Source organism: Cetorhinus maximus, chromosome 4 (genome assembly GCF_964194155.1).
Source record: "Cetorhinus maximus chromosome 4, sCetMax3.hap1.1, whole genome shotgun sequence".
NCBI lineage: Eukaryota > Metazoa > Chordata > Chondrichthyes > Lamniformes > Cetorhinidae > Cetorhinus > Cetorhinus maximus.
Window position 1 is genome coordinate 80616772 of NC_135882.1, and position 15725 is coordinate 80632496.

Sequence of the window (15725 nt, forward strand, 5' to 3'; positions counted from 1 at the left end):
ATTCATCACACCAACAATACTATTTTAAGAAAATAACTGGTTTTCAGTTGCCTAGTTAATTAAGCTAGCTAAGCTTAAGACCATTACTTTTACAAAAATCTTAAAATTGTCTCTGCTAAGTGTTGTGCGTCAATAGCAAAATTGAGTTATAATTTTTTTAATGTGCATAAGTGATAAATTGGGCTACGAAAAGACATTGGGCATTTCTTAGTCTAGCTCGTGAAAGTGTCATCATAAATCATGTTAGCAGCTGTATGTTCTAATTTAGATGATAAATTGGCCCTTGCCACAGGGGTATCATGGTTAGAGCTGTCCGGTGGACCTGACCATGCCCCTGTTCTCTAAAGAAGCAGAAGAGGGAAAGCTAGTGGTCAGAGATTTAATTCTGTTTTAGTTGTCTCTGTGGTATCGTAATTTTAGTGTGGGTCAAAGTCTTGAAATGAACTTGCAGGAAAAATGCCACTCTGGTTGTATTGGGACCAATGTTATCGTGCTGTGGAGCCATGACCTTTGTACTTTGACTATTAATCTTTCAATAGATTTGCATATGTCATAGTACTGGTTAGGTTTTCTTTTATATGGGTATGAAGAGCATCATTTTAAATAAATCCCCTTTAGTTCATAACGACCTTAGTATGTTTGATTTTTGATAAATTGATAAGGATCCTTATATTTAGACTGTATTTATGTTATCATAAATTAGCTTGTACAAGAAAGATGTTCCCAAAAATGTACCTTTTACTTGTTTGAACTTGTGTTTCCGATAAGATAGTGTACCAGATTTATCTTGTTCCTATCCTTCGCTATTCTAACCACTAAGATGGATCTTATCCTTTATTTCAAAGCTGAAAATCCCTATGTCTCTCTAGTCATCCTTATAACTTTGATTTTTTTACACAAGGGATCAGCTTCATGATTTTTTTTAAGCACTGCTGCTTCCCAGTGTTAGAATGTGGTTCTCGTTTTGTGATGAACTGTGCATAGTATTCAAAGTACAGTTTGACCAGAGCACTGTATATGTACATTCTGCTGGTTTAGCTATTAACATTCTATTAGTTTTATTTGCTGGTCTCCAGTGATTGCGTATATTGAGCACTTAGTCTATTCACCGGTATCTTTCAACAACATTTATGGAGTATTTTTGTCATCTAGTTTTTCCCTTTCTATGTTGAGCAATTTATACTTTTCTGTATGAAACTTCATCTTGCATTTTTGTGCCCACAAACATAAATTTGCCAAACTGATCTTGTAATTTCTGAGTTAACTCCTTTGATTGCTTTGCCTGATCTAGTTTAATTTATTTGCGCTGAAAAACATGAGTAGTTGCAACTTCACAAAAGAAAGTCTGTGCTTTTTTTTACACTAAATTTGCTGTATTCTTCAGGAAAGGTTTATTCAACTGATTCCTAGGATTGTAGGGTTATCTTTTGAGGCAAGGTTGGACAGGTTGGGCCTGTGTCCATTGGGCTTTAGAAGAATGAGAGGTGATCTTATATAAGATCCTGAGAGGACTTGACAGGGTGAAGGCGAGAGGATGTTTCCCCTTATGAGAGAGACTAGAACTAGGGGACACAGTTTAAAAATGGAGCGTCTCCCATTTCAGATGCCGATAAGGAGAAATATTTTTCTCTTAAGTGTCGTTAATTTTTGGAATTCTCTTTCCCAGAAAGCAGTGGAGGCAGGGTCACTGAATATTTTTAAGGCTGAGTTAGATTCTTGATTGATAAGGGAGTCAAAAGAGTATAGGAAGGTGATGACAGGAAAATAGAGTTGAGACCACAATTAGATCAGCCATGATCTTATCAAATGGAGCAGGCATGAAGGGCTGAATGGCCTACTCCTGCTCTTAAATTGTATGTATGTATGTTTGTTTGTTTGAATTTTACTTAACCACTGTCTTGTACGAGCTTTGGATTGTAAATTGATCATCAATATATGTAGTCCGTTGTGACCATTTTGTTAAAATTTTATTGGTGTTCTACAATGTATTCCCTTTCACAATTGGTATTGAAGGCTAACAATTATCAGTGTTGAATAGGAATAGCAAGTGAAGCCATGAAAATAAAGGAAAAAATTCTGAATATGCAGAATAGACCCCTTGATTTCTGAGAAGAAACCAATTTGTTGTTTTGGATGTACATCTTTGTTTGAACTTGGAAATTTAAAATCGTAACTTAATTAGCTTACATGTTGTTGTAAACTATTACAGATGGCAAATATCTTCGTCAGACCTGATACACACAATTTAAAAATTACTCCTGTTGGAAATGCAAGATGTTCAGATTGAACCCTTTGTCTGCTGTAATGCCATTTTGGTGAATATAAAGAAGGTAAAATTATATATTTGTTTCTTATGATCAGTAACCTGCGAGAGAGCTTACAAAGAATTCTGTTGGGTAACTTTGAAAACTACCTTGTTTAAAGGTTCTTTAATTATATGTAATTTACATAAAAATATTTCTGAGTTGGATTGGAATTTTGCTGGGACGATGATGAATACCATTGCCGTTTACCCATCTGATACTATGATGAGGATATCTTTTATTAATTCTGAGTTTCCAGCATCAAAACATTCAGTACCTCAAAACAGATCTTTTGAAACAAAAAGCTGTGACCATTGAAGTAACAAGTCATCACTATCCACTTAAATTACATAATTGTAGAAAGGTATGTGTTCATTTACTTGAGAAACAAATGGGCCTATTCAAGTTTTAGCTTTTTAGAAAGACTGTAATGCCTGATGCCAACAGCCGGGCAGCTGGAACAGTTGTGCATGTGCATTTGGACTGCACTGTGGGCGCCGGCGCATGCGCAGTTTCTCCCACCAAGATCGTGGGTCTGTGCTTTTTTGGCCCTGGGCCAGTTTAAGCTGCAACTTTAACCATGTAAAAAGAATATCAGCTGTCAGGTTTTACATTTAATTTTCTTCAGATTTATTGGGTATTCTGATTGAAAATTGATTTTCTCCACTGTGAAAGCACAACTACTTGGCCATGTTATCTCTGAAATTTACTAAGCAATTGAAAGGTTACCATTTTAGTCCTGAGTTCCAGATTTGACAATAAGAGTGAAAGAATACCAGTCGGTTTTATCACTTTCCAATCACCGAAGTGGTACATAAAGATATCCAAATGGTAAATAGTTCATTTCTCTAACGTTGGAGTGCACAAAGCTGTATAAAGGCAGGCAGTTCCTACGCAGCCCATAATGGGACTCTTAATCCCCGGGTCATGGTTTTGAAAGTCTGAGGGGGAGTTGAGATCCCTCTTTGCCAGCACCAGTTCCATGATCTATCTGGCTTCGTTTGTTATTGATCTCTCGCTTTTTTGTTTATTGTTAAATGTAATTCCACTGTACTCTTTTATTTTTCCCAAATGTTGCCACACTTACTTTTTACTTTACCTTTAAAGAATTAGGGAACAAATTCCCTAATCCAGCCAGGCAGGCTCCCCCTCATCTGAGGGGCAGGCGATAGCATAGTGGTATTGTCCAGAGACCCAAGATAATGCCAGGTTCGATTCCCGCCACGGCAGATGGTGGAATTTGAATTAAATAATTAAAAGTCTAATGATGACCTTGAAACCATTGTCAGTTGTCAGAAAAACTCACCTGTTTCACTAATCCCCTTCAGGGAAGGAAACTTGCATCCTTACCTGGTCTGGTCTACATGCTAACTCTTAACTGCCCTCAGAAATGGCCTAGCAAGCCAGTCAGTTGTGTCAAAGTGCTGAAAAGTCTAAAAGGAATGAAACTAGATGGACCACCCAGCATTGACCTAGACACTGGAAACAACAAAGGCAAACTCGGCACTGTCGACCCTGCAAAATCCTCCTTACTAACCTCTTGGGGCTTGTGCCAAAATTGGGAGAGCTGTCTCACAGACTTATCAAGCAACAGGCTGATGTAGTCATACTCACGGAATCATACCTTACAGATAACGTCCCAGACACCACCATCACCATCCATGGGTATGTCCTGTCCCACCGGCAGAGGTGGCAGTACAGTGGTATACAGCCAGGAGGAAATTGCCCTGGGAGTCTTCAACATCGACTCTGGATCACATGAAGTCTCATGGCACCAGGACAATAGTGGGCAAGAAAATCTCCCTGCTGATTACCATGTACCGTCCCTCTCAGCCGATGAATCAGCACTCTTCCGTGTTGGACACCTCTTGGAGGAAGCAAGGGTGCAGAATGTACTCTGGGTGAGGGACTTCAATGTCTATCACCAAGAGTGGCTCGGTAGTAGCAGTATGGACTGAGCTGGCCAAGTCCTAAATGACATAGCTGCTAGACTGGGCCTGCGGCAGGTGGTGAGGGAACCAACAAGAGGGGAAAAACGTACTTGACCTCGTCCTCACCAATCTACCTATTGCAGATGTATCTGTCCATGACAATATCAGTAGGAGTGACCACTGCACAGTCCTTGTGAAGATTAAGTCCCGACTTCACATTGAGGATACGCTCCATCGTGTTGTCTGGCACTACCACTGTGCTAAATGGGGTAGATTTCGAACAGATCTAGCAACTCAAGATTGGACACGCATGAGGCACCGTGGGCCATCAGCAGCAGCAGCAGAAATGCGATCAACCACAATTTGTAACCTCATGGTCTGGCATATCCCCCACTCTACCATTACCACCAGGCCAGGGTATCAAGCCTGATTCAATGAAGAGTGCAGGGGACATTCTTAGAGGAGCACCAGGCATACCTAAAAATGAGGTGTCAACCTGGTGAAGCTACAACGCAGGACTACTTGCATGCCAAACAGTATAAGCAGCAAGTGATAGACAGAGCTAAGTAATTCCACAACCAACAGATCAGATCTAAGCTCTGCAGTCCTGGCACATCCTGTCATGAATGGTGGGTGGACAATTAAACAACTCACTGGAGCAGGAGGTTCCACAAATATCCCCACCCTCAATGTTGGGGAGCCCAGCACATTAGTGCAAAAGATAAGGCTGAAGCATTTGCAAGAATCTTCAGCCAGAAGTGCCGAGAGGATGATCCATCTCGGTCTCCTCCGGAGGTCCCCAGCATCACAGATGGCAGTCTTCAGCCAATTCGATTCACTCCACGTGATATCACGAAACAGCTGAAGGCACTGGCTACTACAAAGGCTCTGACAATATTCTGGCAATAATACTGAAGACTTGTGCTCCAGAACTTGCCACGCCCCTAGCCAAGCTGTTCCAGTACAGCTACAACAATGGCAACCACTCACCAAAGTCACTTAGCTCCTGGTCATTGCAGCCTTGGTTCAAACATGGGCAAAAGAGCTGAACTCCAGAGGTGAGGCGAGAGTCACTGCCCTTGCTATCAAGGCAGCATTTCACTTAATGTGGTGTCAAGGAGCCCTAGCAAAACTGGGGTCATTGGGAATCGGAGGAAAATCTCCACTGGTTGAAGTCATACCTAACATGAAGGAAGATGGTTGTGGTTGTTGGAGGTCAATCATTTCAGTTCCAGGACATTGGTGCAGGAGTTCCTCAGGGTAATGTCCTAGGCCCAACCATCTTTTTTTTTCTTATATTCATTGGATGTGGACATCGTTGGCTAGGCCAGCATTTATTGTCCATCCCCAGTTGCCCCTGTTCAGAGGGCATTTGAGATCAACCACATTGATGTGGGCCTGAAACACATGTAGGCCAGACCCATCCCTTTAGGGAAGGGTCATTAGTGAACCAGACAATCGGCAATGGTTTTGTGGTCATCATCAGACTTTAAATTCCAAATTGTTATTGAATTCAAATTTCACCATCTGTCATGGTGGGATTTGAACCCAGGTCCCCAGAGCATTACCCTGGGTCTCTGTAATGCTCATCTAATGATAATACCACCGCCTCCTTCAGCTGCTTCATTAATGACCTTCCTTCCATCATAAGGTCAAAAGTGAGGGTGTTGGCTGGTGATTGCACACTGTTCACCATTCGTGACTCCTCAGATACTGAAGCAGCCCATGTCCAAATGCAGCAAGACCTGGACAATATCCTATACAAGTGGCAAATAACATTTGTGCCACACAAGAGTCAGGCAATGACCATCTCCAACAAGAGAGAATCTAACCATCGCCCCTTAACATTCAATGGCATTACCAATGCTGAATCTCCCATGATCAACATCCTGGGGGTTACCATTGACCAGAAACTGAATTGGATTAGCCATATAAATACTGTGATTACAAGAGCAGGTCAGAGGCTTGGAATCCTGCGGCAAGTAACTCACCTCCTGATCCCCAAAGCCTGTCCACCATCTACAAAGCACAAGTCAGGAGTGTGATGGAATACTCTCCACTTGCCTGGATGAGTTCAGCTCCAACAACACTCAAGAAGCTTGACATCATCCAGGACAAAGCAACCCGCTTGATTGGCACCCCATCCACAAATATTCACTCCCTCCACCGCCAGCACACAGTGGCAGCAGTGTGTACCATCTACAAGGTGCACTGCAGAAACTCACCAAGGCTCCTTAGACAGCAGCTTCCAAACCCACAATCACTATCATCTAGGCGGACAAAAGCAGACACATGGGAGCACTACCACCTGCAAGTTCCCCTCCAAGCCACTCACCATCCTGACTTGGAAATATATTGCCGTTCCTTCACTGTCACTGGGTCAAAATCCTGGAACTCCCTCCCTAACAGCACTGTGGGTGTACCTACACCACATGGACTGCAGCGGTTCAAGAATTCAGCTCACCACCACCTTCTCAAGGGCAACTAGGGATGGGTAATAAATGCTGGCCTAACCAGTGACATCCACATCTCATGAACGAATAAAGAAAGGACGTCGCTGACTATGATGTCACTGACTGCGTCTTCATATCTGCGGGAAGTGCTCCGCTAGTTTTTGGCACCAATAGGTGCTGCCTTTAGGAAGTGGCAGTATTAATCAAAAATAGGAGATGTGTCTTGATGGACCTAAAATCTTTAAGGCCAGAAACTTACCTATGTCGGGCGGGCTGGGTGGGAGCGAGTGGGGGCGGGCGCAGAGCCGATCGCTGCCCGTGATCGGCTGCACGCCACCATTTTACGTGGATGGGCCAATTAAGGCCCAGCCAGTGTGACGTACAGCTGACGCTACCTGTGTGTGCGGGGCGAGGAGGGAGAGACAGGGCCTGCGCTCTTTTGCGTATGCGTGCGAAAGAGCGCAGCAATCTCCCTGAGTCACGGAGCTGTCCTAATAACATTGTGGGTGTACTTACACTTGTAGGATTGCAGCATTTCAAGAAGGCTGCTGACTATCACTTTCTCAAGGGCAATTAGGGATTTGCAATAAATGCTGGCCTTGCCAGCGACACTTGCATCCAGTCAAAGAATTAATAAAATGTTTGCTGAAATCTAGTGAACTATAGGAAAAGGTTAATGTTTTTTCAGCTGCCTGTTGTAATTGAGAGATGTTGGATGCATTAAAAGTTTATAAAATGTTTGGATATATTTTTGCTCATCCATGATTACTTTTGAATATTACAATGATTCCAGGTGATGACCGTTTCTATGTATTCTGCTAGCTGTGTGAAGGAATGCTCAGTCTTAGGCTGATTCTTCAATGATTATGACAAAGGTAAATATAATTAATGATTTGTGCAAATATTTTTGTAACTTAACACATAGAGTAGCTGGAACTATGAAGATTACCTTTGCCGTTTACCCATCTGATATACAAATCATGTGGATAACTATTTGTTCTGAGTTTCCAGCAAGATAAAAATTTATTTATTTGGAATAAAATTTCAAATGTTCTGATCAAATGAGCCGATGTCCTGGAGCATGTTATTATTGTGTTAATAGCATTTAGGTCACTGTCTAAAATGGTTATTTCATTCATTGTAAAAGTATTCATGCATCTTTGAAAGAGATAATTGAATTTCTTTGTCTATTCTATTTGTGTACATTTTTAGGTGTGCACATCTGCTAGATTTTCTGGTAGAGCTTCCCCATGTCTTGACTCCTTATAACTAATAACTGTTAAACACTTAACTCAATAACTTTCTCTTATGACTATTTCAATTGCTGCGTGTCTAGTTTGCTTAGAATCTGTTTCTTTAAACTGGTAAAGCAAGTTTGAAGTAACATAAACTTGATCAAACTCATTAGTGTACTTCAAAGAATACTCCAGGACAAGGCCCTGGAATAGAGTTTTCTCTGAGGCTTGTAGATCCTGTGTAGTTCGTTTTAATGAAAATAGCTTAACCAAAGATGAGAGGCATGGCTGATATTTTCTGTTTTTAAAATAAACTAGGTTGACAAAGGTGGCATTCTTCCTGGTATCAGTCACAGATATTGAGCCTGATTATGAAGTCAGCTATTATATGGTGAGTTTAAATTTTTTTTAAAAGCTGACTTTAGTTTGAGGTCTGTATTTTCCAGGCTACCATATGTGAATGAAACTATTTTGTGATCTTAGCCTGTATTATTCCTATAAAATGTTGTGAAAATGTGGAACAGGGAATTATTTTAGATGCATGAGAAAAATGGATTAACAAATGTTTAACTTTTTTTTGAGAGCATTTGAAAAGTTTGAATTGTTTGTAGTCCTTAATTAGCCAAATTAGAGACGACCATAGTTCCAGATGATGCACATTGAGTGGTAAAAGGTTTTTTAGAAATTTGCCTGTGTACAAGTTTGGTACATGGTGAATTGTAAGCAGCCAATCATCAACTCCACATGCTGTTCCCTAGTCATCTTTCATCTGCATTCTCTTTCAGATAATTACAAATGATTGGGTTAGTAGTTGTTTACTAATTTTGGGGGAAAAAATCTGCAGTATTAACTTGGTACTTTTTTCAATATTCTATTCTTTCTTCCCCCCCACCAAGCCCAACCCCTCTCCTCAACTAGTATGGCTCTGTAGACACCGGTCAGTCCTCAATATTCAGGAACTCATCTGTGAGCTTGACGGTGAGTGCTGGCATGTCGCTACAGCCAAAGGACACCACAGCCAAACCATGTCCTCACCTGGTGTTGATACAAATGCACTTCTAGTAGTGTGACTATAGAGCAATCAAGAGTGGAGTCTTGGCCATTTACACCTTTCCCTAACATTATGCTCAATTATTAATCCGCCGTGCGAGTTGACTGGAATGAAGTGACCCATCCTAAATCCCATCATGCACACCCTAATCATGAGTATCTGTACCCAACAGTATTTTTGCCAACATCTGATGATGGAGGAAGAAATAGTCTCTCAAAAGGAAAGTGCAATGGTTAAAGACATCCAAAACTACATCTTGCTATAACCTATCTTTGCCTCGTCTTTGGATTTTTTTCAGAGACTGCCCTTTGATAGACTCAAGGCTTTGCCTTGGGAACTCCATTTATACTTAGCAATTTTTGAGAAACATCATCTAAATGCTTCAAAATGAGATTCCCTATGAATGCTTTGTTCTTGCTGTACATGTTGGAGAAGAAGCAAAATAATGAGCAAGCAGCTTTCATGGAAGTCAGTCAAATCTGGTAGCACTAGAGAATAGCTGCATCTTTGCAAGCAGAGTTTACAGACCACCACAGTCCTTCTTAAAGATTTCATTTCAGTTATATCGCTAGGGGCTTCATTTTATCCCTGAAGCACTTACTAGTGGATGTTCTGCAGATTACATCAAAAAATTAGGACTGTGCTCGTGGACAGACGAAAGTAACAACAGTGCTAAGCATTTTTGTCACAGGATCATTCTGAGGAATTAGTGGTGCCTTCTACCAAGTTAGTCAATTTGCATTGCATTACTGCTTAGTCATCAGGGAATCTTCTGACTTCATCCTCTAAACATTGCTGGAGTGATGTAATGCGAGACCACATTATGAAAAAAAATAACAGCGTTCAACCTGCCATTGAGATGTTTTATGACATAAGAGCTGTCTTCAATGTGATTGCACCTGCTTCTAAACAGTATAAAAGGATTTTCCCTGCCCTGCCTTGGAGCTTTTATTCATTTTTCTCCATTAATGGGTAAATTACGGGAAACCAGGAATTATGGCTGTCAGCTCTGGATAGGCAAGACTGCCACCCCTGGGGCCTTGATTTAAGGGGAAGGTCCTCTGCTGGCCTCGCCACTGCTTGATTGGCATGTGGTTCGGCAGGCTTTCTCAAAAAGAGGCAGTGAGGGTCTCCAGCTGGCAGGGGTGCCCCCGGCACCTCAACAAGAATCCACCGCTTGGTGTCCTTCTCGCAGCTTACTTTCCAACATATCTTTAAATCGCCAGCAAGCCTCAATACATTGCACATGGCACCTTCATCTAAATCATTAAAAACTTGTAAATAGCTGACACCCAAAAACTGATCCTTGCAACACCCACTAGTGACAGCCTGCCAACCTGGAAATTACCCATTTATTTCTTCTTTCTCTTTTCTGTCCTTTAATCAATACTCCATCTGTGCTAATATATTGCCCCCAAGACCATGAGCCTTTATTTTGTGCAATAACCTTTCATGTGGCATCTTATCGAATGCTTTTTAAATCCAGTGATTCCCCTTCATTGATCTTGCTAGTTACATCCCCAACAAAATTCCAATAGATTAGTCAAACACAATTTCTTTTTCATTAAACCATTCTGATTCTGCTTAATCATATGATTTTTCTAAGTGCCATGTTGCCAATAATATAGGGGGAAAAAAATCCTTTGCTGAATGGATTTTAGTACATGCAAAATAGGTTGTGATGTTGATTAAGAACAATTCAGTTTATTCGGTAAGCTTCAGTTCATCCAGAATTTAAACTGTTAAGTATGGAATTTATCTTTTAAGCTGGTCCACTCCTCCATCACCCCCTACACCTCAACCCCCTCCCACGGCACCTTCCCACGCAACCGCAGAAGGTGCAACACCTGCCCCTTTACTTCCCCCCTCCTCACCGTCCAAGGGCCCAAACACTCCTTTCAAATGAAGCAGCATTTCACTTGCACTTCCCTCAATTTAGTCCACTGCATTCGCTGCTCCCAATGCGGTCTCCTCTACATTGGAGAGACCAAACACAGACTGGGTGACTGCTTTGCGGAACACCTTTGGTCTGTCTGCAAGCATGACCCAGACCTCCCTGTCACTTGCCATTTCAACACACCACCCTGCTCTCATGCCCACATGTCTGTCCTTGGCCTGCTGCAATGTTCCAGTGAAGCTCAATGCAAACTGGAGGAACAGCACCTCATCTTCCGACTAGGCACTTTACAGCCTTCCGGACTTAATATTGAGTTCAACAACTTTAGATCATGAACTCTCTCCTCCATCCCCACCCCCTTTCCGATCCCCTTTTTCCCAATAATTTATAATTTTTAATATTTTTTTATATATTTTCTATTTCCATTATTTTAAAATGTATTTCCATCCATTATTTTATCTCTACCTTTTAGCCTATTTTGATCCCTTCCCCCCACCCCACCCCCACTAAGGCTATCTGTCACTTGCTTGTCCTGCTTTCTACCCTTAATGTCATTATTAGCACATTCCTCAGCTAATATCACCACCGTCAACACCCTTTGTCCTTTTGTCTATGACATCTTTGGCAATCTCTTCTTTGCCTCCACCTGTCACCGGCCCTCTATCCAGCTCTACCTGTCCCACCCCCCTTCAACCAACTTATTTCACCTCATTTCTATATTTCTTAGTTCTGATGAAGAGTCATACGGACTCAAAACATTAACTGTATTCCTCTCTGAAGATGCAGTCAGACCTGTTGAGTTTTTCCAGGTATTTTAGTTTTTGTATTAAATATTATACTACTTTTCTATTCCCCCTGCTAAAGTGGACAAGTTCACATTTTTCCACATTACACTCCTCCTGCCAATTTTTTTGCCAACTCACAACCTAGCTAAATCTCTTAGTAGACTCTTTGGTTGAAATCTTCTGCCCTCGCTGGTGGTGACCTTGAGGCAGGAAGGGCATGTAATTAGGCAGTTGGTGGGGTACCTTGAGCCCCGCCACTCTTCTGCCTCCACCAGAATTAAGTTCTGGGCAGGAAAGCCCATGGTTGACCTTCTCACCCTGCCTCCAATTGAGATCCTTAAGTGGCCAATTAATGACCAGTTGAGGGCCTTGTTAACCCAGCTGTAAGCAGGCCTGTCACCGTGGAGCATGCACGACAGGTGAAACTGCAGGCTGCTTGTCACCTCCGAGGGATAGGGTGGGAGGGAAGTGGGTGAGGACCCTTGATCAAATGCAATCAGTGCCTGATCGAGGAACTGGAGATCAGGAAAGGGATGCCTGCTGAGAGCCACACCCCCCCACGCCCTCTCCCCAGGAACCTCATCCCATGAAGCTTATCCGCCCCCCCCCCACATTACTTACCTGAAGTCTGGATTCTCTGGGATTCTTGGGGGGGTGTAACAGCTGCCACAGCCTCCTGAGTGGTGCTGCTGAGCTCAAGAGCTGTTGGCCTCTGGCTGGTAGCTCTTGGTAGGCGGGTCTTCCGCCCCCGGGTCTTGATTCCAATGGAAGGCCCACGGCTGGCCTTGCCATTGCCTGATTGACGAGGTCTGCCAAGCCTCCCCGAAAAGAGGCAGCGGGGAGTCTCTCGCTGGCTCTCCAGCTGGCAGGCAAAACCCACCAGCACCTCAACAAGATTCCACCCTTTATCCCCTCATGACAACTTACTTTCTTGCCTATCTTTGTGTCATCAGCAAATTTATCTACCATACATTCAGTCCCTTCATCCAAGTCATTGATATAGATGATAAATCGTTGAGGCCCCAGCATTTACCCCTGTGGAATTCCACTAGTAACAACTTGATAACCTGAAAATGGACCATTTATTCCTACTCACTGCTGCATGTTAGCTAACCAATCCTCTATCCATGCTAATATGTTACCCCCTACACCATCAGTTCTTATCTTTTTACAGTAACTTTTGATGTGGCACTTTATCGGATATTTTTTAAGTACACCACACCTACAGGCTCCCTCTTATCCACCTTGCTTGTTTCTTCCTCATAGAACTCTAATAAATTAATATCACACAATTTTCCTTTCACAACCCATGTTGACTCTGCCTGATTGTGTTATGATTTTCTAAATGTCCTGCTATTACCTCCTTAATAGTGAATTCAAACATTTTTCCTATGACAGAAATAGGCTAATTGACCTATAGTTTCCTGCTTCCCATCTCCCTCTCTTGAATAGAGGTGTTACATTTGCAATTTTCCAATCCGCAGAGACATTTCCAGAATCTAGGGAATTTTGGAAGATCACAACCAATGCATCTACTATCTCTGCAGCCATTTCTTCTAACACCCTAGGATGCAAGTCATCAGGTTGAGGGTCAGCCTTTAGTTCTGATAGTTTTCCCAGTACCCTTTCCCTAGTGATTGTGATTGTTTTAAGTTCCATCTTCCCTTTTAACTCTTGATTTTCAAGTACCCTTGCAATTTTTTTGTGTCTTCTATGGTGAGGACAGAAAATACCTGTTCAACACTTCCACCATTTCCTTATTTCCCATTATTAATTCCTTAGTCTCACCCTCTAAGTGATCAAGGCTCACTTCAGTTACTCTTTTACTTTAGAAACTCTTGCTATCTATTTTTATATTTCTAGCTAGCTATCTCTCATATTTTAATTTCTCACTCCTCATTTTTTTAGTCTTTGTTTCCGTGTTTCTAAAATCTATCCAAACTTCTGACCTACCACTAATCTTCACAGCACTGTATACTTTTTCTTTCAATTAGATACTATCCTTAACTTCCTTAGTTAGCCACGGGTGGTGCATCCTTCTCATGGAGTCTTTCTTTCTCAATGGAATATATCTGTGCTGAGAGTTATGAAATATCTCCTTGAATGTCTGCCACTGCTCTACTGTCCTACCTTTTAACCTATTTTCCTAGTGCATTTTAATCAGCTCTGTTTTCATACCCTTGTATTTTCTTTCTTTAAGTTTAAGGCACTAGTCTTAGACTCACACTTCTCACCTTCAAACTGAATGTGATATTCTATCATGTTATGATCACTGTTGCCTAGAGGCTCCTTTACTATGAAGTCATTAATTAATCCTGTCTCATTGCAAATTACCAGGTCTAAAATAGCCTGCTCCCTGCTTGGCACTATGACATACTGCTCTAAGAAATTATACTGAATACACAGTGAATTCATCTTCCAGATAACCTTTGCCAATCTGATTCATCCAATCTATATGAAGATTAAAATTACCCATGATTTTTTTTTGTTAGTGTAATTAGGGTGGGGTGGGTAAGAGTTTTTCTTGAAAGCATTACTGATCAAATCTATTGATTCTCAACTGCGGTGAACATTTAATTGTGTGCATTGGCTAATATTGATACTGACCTTCAAAATGAGAGTGAATTGTAACCTATTTCTTGGTAAAAGTTAAGGCATACTTTATATGAATGTGCTGAATCTCTTGTTTTAAGGAGTCTTAAGTTGCACTTACCCTTGATTGATAACTAGCTGTTTGACAAATTACTATTGAAAATAATTAAATTAATGACCATGTTAAAGAGATTTTGTACAATTTTAGCCATTTTTATCTTGTTAAAGAAGAAATATTGAAAAGGTCAATAGGAATATTGCCTTTAGTACACGTGACATCAGTGACATTCACTTTTAAACAATAATATTTGTATGCTGCAAACAGAAGGAAGTTCACAATTCTTAACTTAATTGTCTAAAATGACTCCCGATAGTGAGATTGAAATCTTTTGTTCTGATCAACATCATTTTTTGATCTGCTTTTGTGAGATAATGTGCTATTTTGTTTTTACTTTGAATCCATATTTAAGAAACCATACTGTTGTTACTTTTGCAGAATGAAAAGATCAACCTTTCAGCAGGAGCTAATTGAAACCAGTGATATATCACTCTGATGGATTATAATTTAATGCTAGATTCACATTGTTTATACAGATCTGTTGAGTGAATTGCGAATTTGATGAAAATGAGAAATTGCAGTGAAACTCAGTTACAAATTTGTTTTCAATACAGGCAATAAAGTTATTGCTTTTTAAACTTGATGTTTATGTTTTTTCTTTTTCAATGAAATGAACTATTTCCTGTTCAGACCATGAAAAGCAGCACTCAGAAGTGCTTGTATATACAAATTGTTCCATATTATACAGCAATTAAGACTTTAAATGCCAAAAGCTGCACACTAATTACCTACTTTAGGAGCTAAAATTCATCTGTTTCTTAAAAATATTTGAAATTAATGGGCTTCTAACTAAAACATAGAAACATACCAAATTGAATTGGCTTTTATTGCAAGGGGATTGAAGTACAGGAATAAAGATGTCTTGCTACAATTGTATACAAGGCTTTGGTGAGACTGCATGCATCTGGAGTACTGTGTGCAGTTTTGGTATCCACATTTAAGAAAGGATATACTTGCATTGGAGGCAGTACAGCAAAGGTTCACTAAATTGGTCCCTGAGATGAGAGGGTTGTCCTATGATGAGGTTGAGTAAATTGAGCTTATATTCTCTGGAGTTTAGAAGAATGAGGCAATCTCATTGAAATCTACAAAATTCTGAAGGGGCTTGATATGGTAGATGTTGAGAGATTGTTTTTGCTGGTCAGGGAGTCTAAAACACGGGGGCACAGTCTCAGAATAACAGGCTGATCATTTGGGACTGAGAGGAAGAGAAATTACTTCACTCAAAAAGTTGTGAATCTTTGGAATTTTCTACCCCAGAGGGTTGTGGATGCACCATTTAAGGTGGGATAGATTTTTGATGTCTCAGAGAATTAAAGGAAATGGAGAGTGGGCGGGAAAATTGAGTTAAGTCCAAGAT

The 15725-nt window shown here is 41.0% G+C and overlaps 1 long non-coding RNA gene across 1 annotated transcript in view; it reads left to right on the forward strand.

The window, feature by feature from the left end:
• The window catches only part of LOC144679710 (uncharacterized), a 51533-nt gene extending 36590 nt beyond the window's left edge, over positions 1–14943 (forward strand). The window contains exons 3-6 of the long non-coding RNA XR_013576405.1: positions 2210–2330; positions 7481–7562; positions 8241–8313; positions 14744–14943. This is a non-coding gene — a long non-coding RNA (uncharacterized LOC144679710). The remainder of the gene's footprint in view (positions 1–2209; positions 2331–7480; positions 7563–8240; positions 8314–14743) is intronic.
• The last annotated feature ends 782 nt before the right edge of the window (positions 14944–15725 follow it).